Source organism: Crocodylus porosus, unplaced genomic scaffold (assembly GCF_001723895.1).
Source record: "Crocodylus porosus isolate Cpor-Errol unplaced genomic scaffold, CroPor_comp1, whole genome shotgun sequence".
NCBI lineage: Eukaryota > Metazoa > Chordata > Crocodylia > Crocodylidae > Crocodylus > Crocodylus porosus.
The window spans coordinates 191,139,538-191,145,459 of record NW_017728886.1 but is presented as its reverse complement, the minus strand read 5'-3'; positions in this window follow the sequence as shown (position 1 = coordinate 191,145,459).

The window sequence follows — 5,922 nt, the reverse complement described above, 5'->3', positions numbered from 1 at the left end:
CCAGAATTGCATGGGAGGGAGTGGGGTTGCAGCTGCCAGCTGGGGCTGGGCTGTTTCCAGCAGAGGTTGGGGCTGCACTGCAGTTGAGCTAGGCAGCAGCACTGAGAGTAGGGCTATGGGGGGCTGCAGCTACCCAAAAATTTGTTGTAGACCCCACCAGCCCTCTCCCAGTGCTGCTGCTGTCCAGCCCATCTCCAGTGTGGCCCCATCCTATGCTGGGAACAGCTCTGCCCTAGCCAGAAGCTGCAGCCCACCCCACATAATTCCAGGGGACACATGCCCCCCTGTGCCCTCCTGGGCTGCGTGCTGTGCAGGGCCTGCCCCTGTTCCAGCCCTGCTCTCTCCCTCATTGCCATTGGGGCGGGCAGATCAACGCCCTAGTGGTGAGACGGAATGGAGCAAAGGCTGGGGCCTTGATCTGCCCTGCCCACCGTGGATCTTCCCCCCCACACCGCGCCCCTTCCCCCACAGACTTGCCTGCTGGAAGCATGAACCCCCAAATATGTTTTTCTCCCTTTGTCTCAGTCTGCCCCTCCTCCCCTCCCCTCAGACTTACCTGCTGGGAGGGGTAGGGGTGTAGATCTTGGGTTCCTTTTAAATTCCGGAAGTGATCTCTGACTTAAAAAGGCTGGAAACCACTGACTTAATGCATCAAAAAAATATTTTATTGAAAATTATGCCATAAAGCTTTTCCTTTGCTCCAATGATCTAAATAAATTAACTGCTAAAATAATATTCCTGAGCTTCTGATTTTTTAACAGGGGCAAAAGGCAAGGGACCTTTTGTATTTTCATACCACCTTTTAAATTTCTATCTAGATAAACGGCATTTCCTGCAAAGGAATGATCTTCAAATTTGCTTTTCAATTTAATGTCATCTAGGATCACTGAACTTAGGCAGGGTATTGCAGTATATTTTTCCATAGCAACAAAATGAGTGTTTAGTTCTAAATGTGGCTATTTTTCTAATATCAGGTGCAGCAAGTCTTCCCCTCTGCTATTCTTCAGTTCTAGTTCCTATTGATTCTAGGCTTTTTTATATTTTGCCACATGAAGTTGTCAACTTCTTTTTTTGACCAGTTTAAAAAATATTAAAATCAGTTTTAGGGGCAAGGTGAATATTATGTATAAAATTTTCATGGTGTTGATTGTGTCCATCCAACTTATTAGGAGGTTTTGCTAATAATTTACTTCTTTTCTAACTTGTTCAAAGAGAAGTACAAAAAGTTTTCTTTGTATAAGGACCTGAGGCATTTGTACTTGTAGTTCACAGGTACTTGATTTCAGTGTTGTCTGCTTTAAATGGGATTATGTTCTCAATTTCTCACCACTGTATATATTTGAAAAATCAATACAGTGGACTTAAAATAATTGATTCTCTATCCTGACAGGTTACCATAGGCTTCAATAGTTCTTAAAACTCTGCACAATGATGTGCTTGGTTGGTGTAGATACATACAGACATACATACTGGGGAAGGGTCTACACACAGATAATATGCTTCTATATTGCATAGATTGATAGACTTAATATACAATCTATATATTGTATAGATTGATATACTTATATATCTATATATATATTATGGTAGCATATAATCTTTCTAATGCACATTTATACTCCATTATTCCCAGATGAACTCCCATTTATCTTTTGTGCTCTGATACTTTACTTAGCGGTTCAAAGGCTAGATTAAGCATCAGTGGAGAGTGAGCAACCTTGTCTTGCACTTCACTAGCAGAATAGGTTCAGTGACATTTTTTTGTTAACCCTGTCATTTTTGGTTCTCTGTAAAAGGCAGAAAGCCAAATAACAATTCCCAATAAACCCATTTTTACTCTTGCCTCAGAAAAGAATATTCAAATGTCCTCTTTGCATCTAATAAAACAATTGCCATTATTCTGTGTTCTTAGCTTGGGGTATTGCATTAATGGTTCTGATGTTGCCCAATCCAAATATGTCAAGGATAACGTCAATTTGACCTGGATTTATTAACAGGTCAGTAATAGGTTAATCTTTTGGCTACAGTGGTGGTTTTTTTTAATAGAATTTTGAAATATATATTTAACAAAGATATTGGCATGTAACTTGTACCATCTCTGCCTTTGACATGGTGATGTCTGAGTTATAGAAAGTTTTGGGAAGTTCTCTGGAATCCAATATGTGATCATAGACCTTGCACAAGATGGGGGCTATTTCATTAGATTAAATTGATAAAATTCACCTGGGTAGCCATTTGAGCTTGAGGCCATATAAGTAGGAAAGGATTCAATAGTTCTAAGATTTCATCTGGTGTAACTTTTATTAATTCAGACTTTCATGTGCTATTTAAGGAAGTAAACTCATTTTTTAAAAGGAGCTCCCTGATGTGTTAAGTTTTTGGGAAGTGTGTGAAACTTATTTATGTAATACAGGTGGTACATGGAAGGTACCCACTCTCCAGTTGAAGGGATGTCAGAGGGTGTGTGTATGCTGTGGGAGCTTGGCTGTCTCACCTCATTTTCCTTCAGAGCATGATTAGGGGGCAGCAGGGCAGGCCCTCCGAGGAGAGGCTACGGGACCTGAACCTGTTCGGCCTCCTGAAGAGAAGGCTGAGGGAGGGGGGGATCTAGTGGCCTGTTACAAACTAGTCAGGGGGGATCAGCAGGCATTGGGGAAGTCCCTGTTCCCCTGAGCACTGCCAGAAGTGACCAGGAATAATGGTCACAAGCTGGCAGAGAGTAGATGTAGGCTAGATATCAGGAGGCGCTACTTCACGGTCAGAGCGGCTAGGATCTGGAACCAACTTCCAAGGGAAGTGGTGCAGGCTCCTACCCTGGGGGTCTTTAAGAGGAGGTTAGATGAACACCTTGCTGGCGTCATTTGACCCCAGTAATCTTTCCTGCCATGGCAGGGGGTCGGACTAGATGATCTACTCAGGTCCCTTCTGACCCTAGAAACTATGAAACTATGAAACCTCCAGGCCAGTTGGAACCCCAGGTCCTTGGCTCGTGGGCATTCCTCACGGTGGGCCCCCGGCCCTTTCACCTTTCTGGTCCTGGCCCCAGCTTTGACTAGTCAGGGGAAGTCCAGATAGGCATGAGCCTATGGCCCCACTCTCTCACTCTGGGGGTCCACCCTCCAGACCCTACAAAGGAGTAACCTACTTGGTTGTGAGGGCTAGGGGTTAAGGTGCCCTGACCCACCTTTCACCAGGGTGGTAACTGGCCTGGTATTTCCTGGGGGCTCCCATGCCACTGGGAGCCCCACCAGGCCACCCACTCCTGGCAGGGTGCAGTTTTAGGTCATACCCAGGACCAGAAGCCTCCTTACCATCCTCTACAGCTGCTCCCTTACCTCCAGATGATACCAGCAGCCCTCCAGCCAGGTTCTGGCTCTGCTGCTGGGGGTCACTGCCTTGAGACCAGTGGTTCTTAACTTTTCAGACTTAAGGCACCTGTTCAAAAATGCCAGCTCTTAGCTTTCATCCTTTTAATGACAGAAAAGTAAAAGTCCTCTTTTTTTGGTTGCAGAGAACTCAGCAAGACCATGATTTAAAATTTCTGAATTTATCTTGTGAGCCAGGTTTGTACACCTAACAGTGCTAACACTAAATGGCATCCTCTAGCACTACTGAAAGGATCTCAAGGTACCTTGGAGTGCTGTGGCACCCTAATTGAGAATTATTACTTAAGGGTCTTTTGGAATTTCCTGAGATAGCTTAAGTGTTACTTTTAAAGACATGGCAAGGATAGGGGGGCCTGCTGATGGACTGAACAGGTAGACTGTACAAACGTGGTTGAGTGCCCAGATAGAAAGGTGTTCTTGCCACAGTTGTAGAGGAGATGGATGCTTACACCCTATAGCTTGGTAAGTGTTTTGGGAACAGGGTTGCTCCAAGTAGGTTTCTGTTTTCTCCTATATGAATGGTAGCACATGGGGATCTAGCACCTAGGACTAGATTTAGGAACTTGCTAAGCTAGTATTTTTCACTGGGCTCAAAGTAGTCTCCTACCCCCAGCCCCCCAGCTGTATTTAGAGGCTCCTGGAGCTGCCTAAGGTACCCTAAGTGTTAGCTCTAAAGACTGGGGAAGGGTGTGGAGCTTCATGAGTTGTTGGGGCTGGCTCATGCTAAGTTAACAAGAGTTGCAAATTGCTGTAAAGACAATGGTACACCAAATGTGTGCTTTTGTCCCACAGCTTGAGGAAGGGTTTGCAGTTAGGGATGCCAAAGTAGGCTCTTTTTTGGCTCCTGGACTTGTGACTAAGTTCAAGTCTAAGTTCAAGGACTGGATTTGGGAGTACTCTTAATCTAGTTCTTGTTGTTGGCCTGTCTTTAATGGTTTCCTGCCTGGAGCTAGGTTTGAGGCTGATAGAGCAACCTGAGCAGCAAAAGTCTTAGTGTTAAAGCCTAGGAATGGATTTTAGGTGAAAATCTCTGTGTATAAGTCTTGAGTGATCTCTGCCTTCCTCCTGTGGTTTAATTTCTCTTTGGAAGAACAAAGGGAGCAATGCGGAAAACAGGTTTTCCATTCTCAAATATTTTTTGTTTAAGGAAAGACCCATGACACATTGGTAACTTGTTTTCACATTTTAAACTAGATTATTAGTTTTTAAACACATATATGGTCACCTATAGAGGAGTAAAATTAGCAATGCATATGTGCCAACCAATCAGCAAATGTGTCTGAAACCACTCTGTTAAACTGACATCTCCCAGCCTGGAAGCAGAATTACCTGTGATCTCCATCATTTCCATTTTGGATGTTGTTAAACCCAGGGGGCATTTTTACACATGCTCCAGCGGGGAGAGGAGGTTCTTTAATTAGAACAGCTCTGGAGCTGCAGTGTCTCATGTATCAGCATCCCTACACTTCAAAACGGCAGTGGGGGCACTTGAAATAAAGTTCATTGAATGAGCTTTAGTTCAAGCACCCCCACCACCATTTTGAAGTGTGGGGATGCTGATACACAAGACGTGGGAGGCTGCTGGAGTGTGGAAATTACCATGCTCCAGCAGACTCAATTAATTGAGTCCACTCTGATGCACTATAATTACAGTGTGTTGGAGCAGCCTCTGCACTCATGTATAGACCTCAAAGCTAATCCAAGATGATTTCAACAGATTACGTGGTTTACATGACAGATGTCATGGTTTGCGTGGCTTTTCTCAATTTTTAACCTGTATTATCTTTTTTCGATATAGCCAAAGAATCCAAAAAAAAAAAAAAAAAAAAAGACTGGAGGTCAAATGAGTACCCTCTTTTTGCTAATTCATTTGCTTTTCCCATACATTCTTCATGTCTTTCCACTATTCCAGGAATTGGTGAGAAACCCAATACACAGTTTCTGTTAAATGGAACTGGTTGTCTTGGGCAATACAAATGATATGCTGGCCATGACAGAACATCTAAAAATGACAACATTTTTTCTACACAGCATATGTTATTTTTAAAGTGAAATGTCAAGGTTATCTGAATTGAGTGAGTAATCCTTCTCTATTTCAACCATACAATTTGGCCTTAATATCTGGTATTGAGACTGCTTGGGTTTGATGAGTCTGAAACAGGGTAACACATCTGTTTATTGCCAATACAAGTCATGAATACTTGGGCAACAGAAGCCAAAAATACCCTGCAGAGCTTGTCATCTATCCAATGAATATTTTAGCTACCACTTGTAAGTTGAAGGATTTGAAGGACTTGGGGAAAATTGAAAAGGGACATGATCTTGTTCCCAACTCTGTCTCTCTCTGTTATTACTTCAGAGTACAGATGTGTGTGCAGTTCTAACAGTTTTGGCAAAAGCATCAAGGAAAAAGATTATCTATGTTTTCAGAAAATTAATATGTTTCAAGGGTCTTAAATTGATCTTTCAGCTGTCTGGACCAGCTGTTCCATGAGCATGCTGCTTCCTGTTTCTGAAAAGAGCAGTTTATATCAAG